Source organism: Solanum stenotomum, unplaced genomic scaffold (genome assembly GCF_019186545.1).
Source record: "Solanum stenotomum isolate F172 unplaced genomic scaffold, ASM1918654v1 scaffold21218, whole genome shotgun sequence".
NCBI lineage: Eukaryota > Viridiplantae > Streptophyta > Magnoliopsida > Solanales > Solanaceae > Solanum > Solanum stenotomum.
The window spans coordinates 194,832-208,405 of record NW_026026429.1 but is presented as its reverse complement, the minus strand read 5'-3'; the positions used below and the strand labels follow the sequence as shown (position 1 = coordinate 208,405).

General features: G+C 35.0%; 1 pseudogene; it reads left to right on the top strand.

Annotated features, from left to right (window-relative positions):
* The first annotated feature begins 2,111 nt into the window (after positions 1-2,111).
* The window catches only part of LOC125850947 (putative late blight resistance protein homolog R1A-3), a 99,530-nt pseudogene continuing 88,067 nt past the window's right edge, over positions 2,112-13,574 (top strand).

Sequence of the window (13,574 nt, the reverse complement as noted above, 5' to 3'; positions counted from 1 at the left end):
CTTTTAGGTGTTTAGAAGTAGCTTGGAGTAGTTAGAATCGAAAAGGAGTGAAGGTGCACTTTTAATGAACTCAAACGGGGCAACCGACGACAAATTGGATGGGGCAGGCGACCCTGGTGCTATGGGTGGCGCGGGGCGCCAGCCCCTAAACTTCAGAGGTGGGTTTGGGGCGCTCTGGCAGGCACAGGCCCCCAACCCAGAAATTTCAGCAAGTTTATTTTCTCGTTTTCTCACCCTATTTCGCCTAAAATCGAATGGTTTCTTCCCCAAATCACTTAGAATCATTAAAACCCTCAATATACAATAGATTTAACTCAGAATTCCATCCGGGAACATGCACCAAACCCACAAGAAGTTTCAACAACACAACCACAAACTTCAACCAACACAACCACAAACTTCAACAAGAACAACCACAAAAATTCAACAACACAACCAATCTTTTCTCAAAAATAAAACGAGTGTGGCATGTGGGGGAAAGAACCAACCCAACACTATGAACTCACATACCTTAATAGGGATCACCCCCGACGAAATCCACGACGATCTCTACGAACCTTGCTTCTTCTTCTCCTTCTCCTCTTCTTCTCCTCTTCTCTCAAGAACCCTAACCCTCACTCTCACTCTTTTAAAATGGTAAAAACTGATCTAAATTCAGTCTAACACACTAATATAACCAAAAGAATTGATTAGGGAAAAGACCAAAATACCCTTACAATTTCCGGCTAACTGCCCTGCCAACAGCCCAACTTCCAAAGGGCATAACTCACTCATACGAACTCGAAATCATGTAAACTTGGCATCGTTGGAAAGATCATTCAATGATCTTCGCAAAAATAACTGGAACTACACCTAAATCATCCTGATCTAGGAGTTATGACTGTTCAAAGTTGGCCAAAAACTCACTTTTTCCCATACTTAACCAAATTTTCCAGATATTTTTTTTTCTTTCCAAAAATGACTATTTCCAATTCTAAGCCTCTTCATAGTTATTTCAATTTATCGGATTTTACAATTTAGGGGCCAATTTATAGGAATTAGGCGACTTTCTCAGTGTTTTGTGTGTGTTAGCCCATTAATATTTGGTGATATGACTTTCAGACGATTTCTTTGCTACATATTTACGGAACCCTCTGTAGGGAGTCAGGGGAGCAGTACATACAATCTCACAATTTTAGAGTCCATTGTAGGCATTTAGGGGCCAATTTAAAGAAATTGGACAATTTTCTCAGTTTTTCGTGTTTGTTAGCCATTAATATATTGGTGATATGACCTACGGATGATTTCTAATCGAAATCTTTACGAAACCCTTAGTAGGGAGTTGGGGGAGCAATACGTACCATCTGACAATTTTTAGAATCCATTTTGGGCATTTAAGGGTCAATTTACAGGAATTAGACGATTTTCTCAGTATTTTTTCATGTGTTAGCCCATAAATATTTTGTTGATTTGACTAGAGTCTAAACTTCTCATGTATATTAAGAGATATTTATGCTTGGTTAATTGAATCGGACTAGGAATAGAGAAATTCCTACTTGGATCTTAATATTTCTCTCTCTTTGATTTGGAAAATTCTATGAAGTTGCTTTCAATGGAATTAGTGCCCGTTTGGATTGACTTAAAAAAAGTAACTTTTAAAAAGTAACTTTTTAAAGTGCTGGAACTTATTTTTAAAATAAGTAGTTATGTGTTTGGATAAAAGTGTTGCAATTGAATAATAATAATAATAATAATAATATAATAATAATAATAAAATAATAATAATTCAATATGGGCAATTTGGAAATTGTATAAAAGAATTAAGGGCAAAAAGATAATATACTTGGTCAACATAAAAGGGCTTTTAAGTTTTTTTTTAAAAAAAAAAAACTCCCCTCACCTAGCTTTTAGCTTTTAGCTTTTGGCTTAAAATAAGTCATTTTTGACTTAAAATAAGTCACTTTGCTAATTGTCAAACACTCTAATAAGTCAGTTTGACTAGCTTAAAAGTCCATCCAAATAGGCTCTTAAAATCATCAATCTCTTGTATGTAAGAAACATACTTATATTCATGAATAGATATGTGTAGGGTCTAATAATGAATGATCACAAATTTTTCTACATGATGATAAGGTTGGTGGACCTAGCTGGAAATGTGATGGAAATAGCTAGTAAAAGAAAGAACCTTGCATTTTCTGTTTTCTTAAGAACTGAAAAATTACATAACTTGTGGCAATTTGTCCATTTTCATACTGAGAGATATTTCTATTTTTTGGATATATGGCTTATGCTGCTGTTACTTCCCTTATGAGAACCATACATCAATCAATGGAACTTACTGGATGTGATTTGCAACCGTTTTATGAAAAGCTCGAATCTTTGAGAGCTATTCTGGAGAAATCCTGCAATATAATGGTCGATCATGAGGAGTTAACAATCTTGGAAGTTGAAATCGTAGAGGTAGCATACACAACAGAAGATATGGTTGACTCGGAATCAAGAAATGTTTTTTTAGCACAGAATTTGGAGGAAAGAAGCAGGGCTATGTGGGAGATTTTTTTCGTATTGGAACAAGCACTAGAATGCATTGCTTCCACCGTGAAACAGTGGATGGCAACATCGGACAGCATGAAAGATCTAAAACCACAAACTAGCTCACTTGTCAGTTTACCTGAACATGCTGTTGAGCAGCCCGAGAATATAATGGTTGGCCGTGAAAATGAATTTGAGATGATGCTGGATCAACTTGCTAGAGGAGGAAGGGAACTAGAAGTTGTCTCAATCGTAGGGATGGGAGGTATCGGGAAAACAACTTTGGCTACAAAACTCTATAGTGATCCTTACATTATGTCTCGATTTGATATTCGTGCAAAAGCAACTGTTTCACAAGAGTATTGTGTGAGAAATGTACTCCAAGGCCTTCTTTCTTCGATAAGTGATGAACCTGATGATCAGCTAGCGGACCGACTGCAAAAGCATCTGAAAGGCAGGAGATACTGGATAGTCATTGATGACATATGGACTACAGAAGCTTGGGATGATATAAAACTATGTTTCCCAGACTGTAATAATGGAAGCAGAATACTCCTGACTACTCGGAATGTGGAAGTGGCTGAATATGCTAGTTCAGGTAAGCCTCCTCATCACATGCGCCTCATGAATTTTGACGAAAGTTGGAATTTACTACACAAAAAGATCTTTGAAAAAGAAGGTTCTTATTCTCCTGAATTTGAAAATATTGGGAAACAAATTGCATTAAAATGTGGAGGATTACCTCTAGCAATTACTGTGACTGCTGGACTTCTCTCCAAAATCGGTCAAAGATTAGATGAGTGGCAAAGAATTGCGGAGAATGTAAGTTCGGTGGTAAGCACAGATCCTGAAGCACAATGCATGAGAGTGTTGGCTTTGAGTTACCATCACTTGCCTTCTCACCTAAAACCGTGTTTTCTGTATTTTGCAATTTTCGCAGAGGATGAAGGGATTTTTGTAAATAAACTTGTTGAGTTATGGGCCGTAGAGGGGTTTTTGAATGAAGAAGAGGGAAAAAGCATAGAAGAGGTGGCAGAAACATGTATAAACGAACTTGTAGATAGAAGTCTAATTTCTATCCACAAATTGAGTTTTGATGGGGAAATACAGAGCTGTGGAATGCATGATGTGACCCGTGAACTCTGTTTGAGGGAAGCTCGAAACATGAATTTTGTGAATGTTATCAGAGGAAAGAGTGATCAAAATTCATGTGCACAATCCATGCAGTGTTCCTTTAAGAAGCGAAGTCGGATCAGTATCTATAAGGAGGAAGAATTGGCTTGGTGTCGTAACGGTGAGGCTCATTCTATTATCATGCTGGGTTACTAGATCTTGGTTGGACTCCATGCCCAATTTTTCCCAGTGGAGTACTTTCTCTAATTCATTTGAGATACCTATCTTTGTGTTTTAATCCTTGCTTACTGCAGTATCGAGGATCGATAGAAGCTGTTCCCTCATCAATAATAGACATTCCTCTATCGATATCACGCCTATGCTATCTGCAAACTTTTAAACTTTACCTTCCATTTACCGATAGTTATCCTTTCATATTACCATCGGAAATTTTGACGATGCCACAATTGAGGAAGCTGCGTATGGGCTGGAATTACTTGCGGAGTCATGAGCCTACAGAGAACAGATTGGTTTTGAAAAGTTTGCAATGCCTCAATCAATTGAATCCTCGGAATTGTACAGGGTCTTTTTTTAGACTATTTCCCAATTTAAAGAAGTTGAAAGTATTTGGCGTCCAAGAGGACTTTCGCAATCACAAGGACCTGTATGATTTTCGCTACTTATATCAGCTCGAGAAATTGGCATTTCGTGTTTATTATCCAGGTGCTGCTTGCGTTCTAGAAAGCACTGCACCTTCAGGTTCTACTCCGCAAGATCCTCTGAGGTTTCAGACGAAATTATTGTACAAAAAGACACAATTCTTGATAGCTGCACCTCCAGCTGATGTTCCAACTTTACTCTTACCTCCTCCGGATGCTTTTCCACAAAACCTTAAGAGTTTAACTTTTAGCGGAGAATTCTTTTTGGCATCGAAGGATTTGAGCATTGTTGGTAAATTACCCAAACTCGAGGTCCTTAAACTATCAGACAATGCCGTCATAGGCGAGGAGTGGGAAGTAGTTGAGGAAGGGTTTCCTCACTTGAAGTTCTTGTTTCTGGATAACGTATACATTCGGTACTGGAGAGCTAGTAGTGATCACTTTCCGTACCTTGAACGACTTTTTCTTAGAAATTGCTATGATTTGGATTCAATCCCTCCAGATTTTGCAGATATAACCACACTAGCTCTTATTGATATAAGTAGCTGTCGACAATCTGTTGGGAAATCCGCCAAGCAAATTCAACAGGACATTCAAGACAACTATGGAAGCTCTATCGAGGTCCATACTCGTCATCTTTTGTAAGACATCTTCTTCCTTGATTTACAACAATATTTAACTCATCATCATAGTAAACTCGATAATAATCTGGATAATAGCTTTAGTAAGTCCAATTGCACCAATTCAACAAAAGTTCTTGATGCTGTCATTGTGTTTGATTTGAATCCTTCCAATCTTGTGTAACTTGTTATACTTGCATGTTAATTCTTGATTTTGGGAAGTGTAACATTTTATTTTTCACCTTTTGTAGAAAGCATTTTCGATATAACAACAGAAGAAGATGATGATGATGACTTTGAGAAAGAAGTTGCTTCTTGCCGCAATAATGTGTAAGTTCTTATACCTGCATGCTCATTCTTGCTATAATGTTCTCTTGTTCCTTAATTATGGGACATCTAACATATTATTTTCCATTTTTTGCGTCTTTTTTTTATCTCTGCAGCGAGTAGTTAAGGTGTTCTGAGGACTAGCCAGTTCTCTGAAATAAATGTCAAATCAGAATTTTCATTTTTTCTGCATAAGGTGGCAGGATGATTGCAAATGGCTTGTAATTTAATTGTATATGATCTTTCGTATAGCCATTTGTCAGTGGTTCTTTAGATACTCCAAATTTTATGTACATACATACATACTGTATAGGCCAGAACACTCTCTGTCACCTTGACACAAGTGTACTCCTCGACCCCAACTTTTGTTGAGTTTATTATTGCTAGACTGTACTACACTTGAATTTGAATTGGACGTTATCAATATACAGCTTGAACTCCTTTATTGAAACTTATTTTTCTAAAGAGATTAGTGTAGGGTCTAATAATGTATGATCACAAATTTTTCTACTTTTTCCTGTCTTTTTTTTTTTTTAACTTTGGTCTCTTCTTTTGTCTACATGATGATAAGGTTAGTGACCTCACATCTTTCTACTTTATCCTGTTAGTGGACCTAGCTGGAAATGTGATGAAAATAGTTGGTGTCTTATGTGTATTGTGTCATGTAGGACTCATGTGGCTAGTTGTTCAACTTTATACAAGTTTACTCTTACCTTTCAGGGCAACTGCACCTCCAACTGATGTTTCAACTTTACGCTTACCTCCTCCGGATGCTTTTCCACAAAACCTTAAGAGTTTAACTTTTAGCGGAGAATTCTTTTTGGCATCGAAGGATTTGAGCATTGTTGGTAAATTACCCAAACTCGAGGTCCTTAAACTATCATGGAAATCCTTCATAGGCGAGGAGTGGGAAGTAGTTGAGGAAGGGTTTCCTCACTTGAAGTTCTTGTTTCTGCATGAAGTATGAATTCGGTACTGGAGAGCTAGTAGTGATCACTTTCCATACCTTGAACGACTTTTTCTTAGAAGTTGCTATTATTTGGATTCAATCCCTCCATATTTTGCAGATATAACCACACTAGCTCTTATTGATATAAGTTACTGTCAACAATCTGTTGGGAATTCCGCCAAGCAAATTCAACAGGACATTCAAGACAACTATGGAAGCTCTATCGAGGTCCATACTCGTAATCTTTAGTAAGACATCTTCTTCCTTGATTTACAACAATATTTAACTCATCATTATAGTAAACTCGATAATAATCTGGATAATAGCTTTAGTAAGTCAAATTACACCAATTCAACAAAAGTTCTTGATGCTGTCATTGTGATTGATTCGAATCCTTCCAATATTGTGTAACTTGTTATACTTGCATGCTCATTCTTGATTTTGGGAAGTGTAACATTTCATTTTTCATCTTTTGTAGCAAGCATTTTCGATGTAGTGTAACAATAGATGAAGATGATGATATTGACTTTGAGAAAGAAGTTGCTTCTTGCCGCAATAATGTGTAAGTTCTTATACCTGCATGCTCATTCTTGCTATAATGTTCTCCTGTTCCTTAATTATGGGACATCTAACATATTATTTTCCATTTTTTGCGTCTTTTTTTTTCTGCAGCGAGTAGTCAAGGTGTTCTGAGGACTAGCCAGTTCTCTGAAATAAATGTCAATCAGAAGCCAAATGTGTGAGTGTTTGTTTTCATTTTCTTTGAAAAGATTCTGCATAAAGGGGCAGGATGATTGCAAATGGCTTGTAATTAAATTGTATATGATCTTTCGTATAGCCATTTGTCAGTGGTTTTTTAGTTACTCCAAATTTTATGTACATACATACTGTATAGGCCAGAACAGACTCCAGTACCTTGTGTTTCCTTTCTTGGGAGTCCTCAATCTACCTCGCAAAGGAAGACGGAAGGCTAAATTCAGTGGCACCAGCAACACCAGTAGAAAGGTGTAATATTTAAGAGACTACTCGTGTCACGATAAGTGTACAAATAGCAATGTTATCCTCCCTGGCTTTTTCTACTCGAATATTAAGGAATTCACTGTGCTTATTCCACAAGATCATTTTTTAAACTTTTACCAGAATTTTCTTACAAAAGTCATACTCAAATGAAGCAAATCATAAAAAAAATACACATTCACTGTTATACTGAGAGATTCTTCTTTGTTTATGCACAAAACTCTCCCTATTCTAGAGAAAATGTTTCCTCCATACCAAACACACCCTTAAACTTGAGCTGGTTGATAGAGACTAGAGAGTAGAGAGCACTACATGGATTATGGACCTAGCTAAAAGAAAGACCTTTTATTTGTAGATAAGCTTAGGAAATTCGCAAATTCGCATTCTCTGTCACCTTGACACAAGCATACTCCTCGACCCCAACATTTGTTGAGTTTATTATTGCTAGACCGTACTACACTTGAATTTTAATTGGACGTTATCAATATACAGCTTGAACTCCTTTATTTAAACTAAAATTTTAGTTTATTTTTCTAAAGAGATTAGTGTAGGGTCTAATAATGAATGATCACAAATTTTTCTACTTTTTCCTGTCTTTTTTTTAAAAACTTTGGTCTCTTCTTTTGTCTACATGATGATAAGGTTAGGGACCTCACATCTTTCTACTTTACCTGTTAGTGGACCTAGCTAGAAATGTGATGGAAATAGTTAGTAAAAGAAAGATTACATAACTTGTGGCAATTAATTTGTCCATTTTCATACTGAGTGTGAGAGATTCCTATTTTTTGGATATATGGCTTATGCTGCTGTTACTTCCCTTATGAGAACCATACATCAATCAATGGAACTTACTGGATGTGATTTGCAACCATTCTATGAAAAGCTTGAATCTTTGAGAGCTATTCTGGAGAAATCCTGCAATATAACGGGAGATCATGAGGGGTTAACAACCTTGGAAGTTGAAATCGCGGAGGTAGCATACAAAGCAGAAGACATGGTTGATTCGAAATCAAGAAAAGTTTCTTCCGCGGAAACTGTAATTACACGAAGCAAAGCTTTCTGGGAACTCTGTTGTTCCTTGGAACAAGAGGTAGAATGCATTGATTCCTTCATGATGCAGTGGTTGGCAATATGGGACTGGTACAACAACATTAAAGATTTCAAAGCACAAAATTTTTGTCTATCCAAGATACCTGAACTTGCTGTTGAGCAGTCCGAGGATATAATGGTTGGCTATGAAAATGAATTCAAGATGATGCTGGATCAACTTGCTAGAGGAGAAAGAGAACTAGCAGTTGTATCAATTGTAGGTATGGGAGGCATTGGCAAGACAACTTTGGCTACGAAACTCTACAACGATCCATGCATGATGTATTGTTTTGACATTCATGCTAAAGCTACTGTTTCACAAGAGTATTGTGTGAGAAATGTTTTCCTAGACCTTCTTTCTTGTATAAGTGATAAACCTTATGATCAGCTACATGACGGACAACTAGCAGATCGACTGCAAAAGCTTCTAAAAGGTGAGAGATATTTGGTAGTCATTGATGACATATGGACTACAAAAGCTTGGGATGATATACAAATATGTTTCCCAGACTTACATAATGGAAGCCGAATACTCTTGACTACTCGGAATGTGGAAGTGGCTGAATACGCTAGCTCAGGTAAGCCTCCTTATCACATGCGCCTCATGAATTTTGACGAAAGTTGGAGTTTATTGTATGAAAAAGTCTTTACGAAAGACTCTTTCTCCCCTGAATATGAACAACTTGGAAAGCAAATTGCATTGAAATGCGGAGGATTGCCTCTAGCAATTGTTGTGATCGCGGGACTTCTCACTAAAATTGACAAAGCATTGAGTGAGTGGCAAAGTGTTGCTGAAAATGTAAGTTCAGCAGTAAGCACAGATGTTGGTGTCCAATGCATGAGGGTGTTGTCATTGAGTTACCATTACTTGCCTCACCACCTAAAACCATGCTTTTTATATTTCGCAATCTTCCCAGAGGATAAACTGATTTTTGTCGATAAACTTATGATATTGTGGGAAACAGAGGGATTTTTGAAGGTAGAAGAGATGAAAAGCATAGAAGAAGTGGCAGAAAAGTACCTACAAGATCTTATTGATAGAAGTTTAATTTCCATAGAAAGTACTACTTTTGATGGAAAAATTAAGTGTTGTGGAATTCATGATATGACTCGTGAACTCTGTATGATGGAAGCTCGTAACATGAATTTTGTGAATGTTCTCGGAAGTAAGAATGATCAAAATCCATGTGTGAAAACTATGCAGTGTTTGTCTAAGAGTCGAAGTCGAATCAGCATCCATAATAAGAAAGAGTATGTTATGTGCCTTGACAGTGAGGCTCATTGTGTTATCTTATTTGGTAGATTCTGATGTTTCATGAGGGAGTACTTGCCATTCAAGCTAGTAAGAGTTCTAGATCTTGCTGATATTAGCTGTCTAACTTTTCCCCGTGAAATACTTTATTTGATTCACTTAAGACACCTTGCTTTGCGTATTTATCCTAGCGTTGAGCAATATCTAGGATCCCAAGAAGATGCTCTCTCATCAAGAGTAGACATTCCTTCATCCATATCAAACCTGTACTTCCTTTTTCTTACCTGAACGATGGCGATACTTCAGGTAGGAAAAGCCTTTTGATAGTCATTACGTTGATTTCAATTAACCCTTTAAAGTTTTTTGGCTTTAAGAGATTAAAGTGAGTTACGACCATGTTGCCTAGTCTATTTTTTTTATCCATATCAATCCAATCCATTTTCGGTCCGTCCAACTTTGCCTATTTGTGGCCACTAGAAAAAAGGAACAACTCATAGTTAATGTGTGTTTTGATAATTAATTAGTTGGTGATAGTTCAGGTAGGAACTTGCTCACCTAATAAAAGTTCTTACGTTGTCGTTGTATATGATTTAAATCCTTCCAATATTGTGTAACTTGTTATATTGCATAACATTTCATTTTTCATCTTTTGTTGCTGTCTTTTTCAACAGTGAGGAAACAAATGACGACGATGACGATGATGATGATGATGATGACCTCTAAAAGAAAATTAGCCTACTCCAATTTTATGTACAAAATGGGCATAATACCTAAATATGCCCTTTAACTTTGCCTCATTTTATAGTTATGTCCTCCAACTTTGAGTGTGCACAAGTAGATACTTAAACTTGTATAAAATTGAACAAATAGACTCACACGTCCTATGTGGCATCCTACATGGCAATTTGCGTCCTACGTGGTGTCCTATGTGTATTATGCCACATATGACTCATGTGTCTACTTATTCAACTTTATACAAATTTAAGTGTCTATTTGTGCACACCCAAAATTAGAAGGTATAAATGTGAAATGACACAAAGTTAAAGGGCATATTTATGTATTATGCCAGCCTAGAAAATGTATGCAGCAGAGCAATACCAATTTCCATGTATTTGGTTTTAGTATTTTGTGCAAATTTATTATGCTACTATATTATATTTATAGAAACTTGGAAAGACCACTAAACATCAGAGGACATGTTGTTACTCATCACATAAAAATAGAATACACAATCAAGTGAAAAGATACTTTACAGACCTAGATAACAATCAAGTTTTGTTACATCACTTTGGATATATTTTTCAAGAAAAAATATTTTTTTTCATAATTGACTTACAAACGTTGAATTAAAATCTTTTGAGCTTTTATAAATTAAGGTTTTTTTCTTTTTTTTCTTTCAAAGAAATCGATACTGTAATCCTCTATATCAACGAGTTTACTCATGTGAAGGTCAAATGATAAAACCAGGGGCCAGAGCTAGTCTAGACATAGGGGGTTTGAAGCTTTTGTAATTGGATCATTGTGATTATGGGTTGAATGTCTAATTTTCTAGGCGATAATGATAGTATTTTGTATCTGAATAATTGCTCACTTTTTAAGTAATGGAAAAGAAGATCAAAACGTGCCACTAAAAGACTTGACTAAGACAAAAATGGGTCGTCAAGAACGTAGAGGAGGGTAGGATGGGCAGTTGGTCAGATCTAGTATGGTTAATACATGGCGGTTGTTGGAGTTGGCGGCTCTCCCAAAATTCTCTCATCTTAGATCTTTGGATTCGATTTTATACATATGTGAGGAAGGTAATTAAAAAAAATTGGGGTAGAGGATTACAATATGGGGAATCGAGAATTTAGATAGCCAGTCAACTAACTGAGCTACTAAGATTTTCCAAAAAAAAAAAGAGAATGGTTCCTTGTGATATGAAAGTNAGCTTTTGTAATTGGATCATTGTGATTATGGGTTGAATGTCTAATTTTCTAGGCGATAATGATAGTATTTTGTATCTGAATAATTGCTCACTTTTTAAGTAATGGAAAAGAAGATCAAAACGTGCCACTAAAAGACTTGACTAAGACAAAAATGGGTCGTCAAGAACGTAGAGGAGGGTAGGATGGGCAGTTGGTCAGATCTAGTATGGATAATACATGGCGGTTGTTGGAGTCGGCGGCTCTCCCAAAATTCTCTCATCTTAGATCTTTGGATTCGATTTTATACATATGTGAGGAAGGTAATTAAAAAAAATTGGGGTAGAGGATTACAATATGGGGAATCGAGAATTTAGATAGCCAGTCAACTAACTGAGCTACTAAGATTTTCCAAAAAAAAAAAGAGAATGGTTCCTTGTGATATGAAAGTCTCATATTGCATAGTTTTGAATGAGAGAAAGAAATGAGGAATCAGATGAACCTCCTTCGATGGAAAATTATATTATTTATACATATAGTTAAAATTAATTTTTATCTATATATTATTGTAGTCAGCTAATTTATATGAATTTCATTAGTGAAAATCCTGAATCAAATTCAGATTCCGTCACTAATCGTTGAACCATGTTAATTTACTATGTATTATTTAATGGATTTTTTTGCTATCTTATTTATAATTGTTCAAAGTTTTGTTTATTATCTTTAACATAATATCTGATTATATTATTTCGATATACTCCCTCTATCTCTAATTATTTGTCCACTTTTGAATTGACACATCTATTAAGAAAACAATGATTGATATAGTGAGTTTACCATTTTACCCTTATTAACTATGAAGTTGATGAATTAAAAACTTATAATTTTCAAGAAGTTCTATCTTTTTCAAAGTAATTAATTGAGGGTATAATAGGTAAAAAAAAAATTGTCATTTTTTGATTTGTCAAAATGAAAAAGTAACTATGAACAACTAAAAAAGAAAAAATGAATAAGTAATTAGAAACGGAGGAAATAATATGTTATCTTTAGCATAATAATATCTTATTAATGGCCACCCCTAATTGATTGGATAGGATAGGATAAACTTGCTTCCAAGTAACCAAAAAAATAAAAAGTTGACAAAAGGCTGCTAAATTCGAGACGCAGTAGTACTTATATAATTCATGTGCGGACTCGTTCTTTTATAGTAAGATAATATTTTCTCGTTTTACTTTACGTGACACGATCATTTTATTATAATTGAAAAAGATTTAGATTAAAAAAATTCATCTATCCTTAATTAATGAAATGATTTATAATCATATAAATATATAAAAATTATTTTAGATTATATTTTTCTAAAATCATTTTTTTTTTATACATCTATTAAGTCAAACAATACTAAATCAAATATCAAATGGAATGGACGGAATATTTCTTTTATTTTTTTGTCACACCGTCCATATGTATTCTCCCATCCCCCACTATGTATATTCACCTTTAGTTGGATCTGAATTTAGAGCTTAGAAGCTTCTATAATAATTTTAGATTAATATATAATAATAATAATAATAATAATAATAATTGAACTTATATTAAATTTATGTGAATCTAGATATAATATTGTATTGTAATTTTTTTATTATAATTTTAACCAAATCGATAAAGATATTCAGATGTAAAAGTATATATTATGATTTAACAACAAATTTGTATACGAGCGTCTTCCTAAGTTTTGATGCATAATTTCCTAAAACTCATAAATTTCCAAGTGACTATTTCCAGTAATTCAATGAGAACTTATGTTTCGTTATATGTTTTCTCAGTGAATTAGTTTAATAAAATTAAAATGAAAAAAATCATGTTCTTATAGTGTGAAAACTATTGAACTTATGGGATGTGGCTGTGTGGAAGGTCATCAAGTGGTAGCTCCTTGTACGCAACTAGTGCTACTTTTTATTGACTAAAAGTTATTTTCTAGATTAAGATTCCTATCATGGGGCCTAGTTTGTTATTAAAACTAATATAAGGTCCTAATCACATTTCTAATATGATAAAACTTACTTGTTTAAATCAAATAGATAGATAAAAGATGTGTTTGCACAAAACTCCTCTCACTTAACCATGATCCAT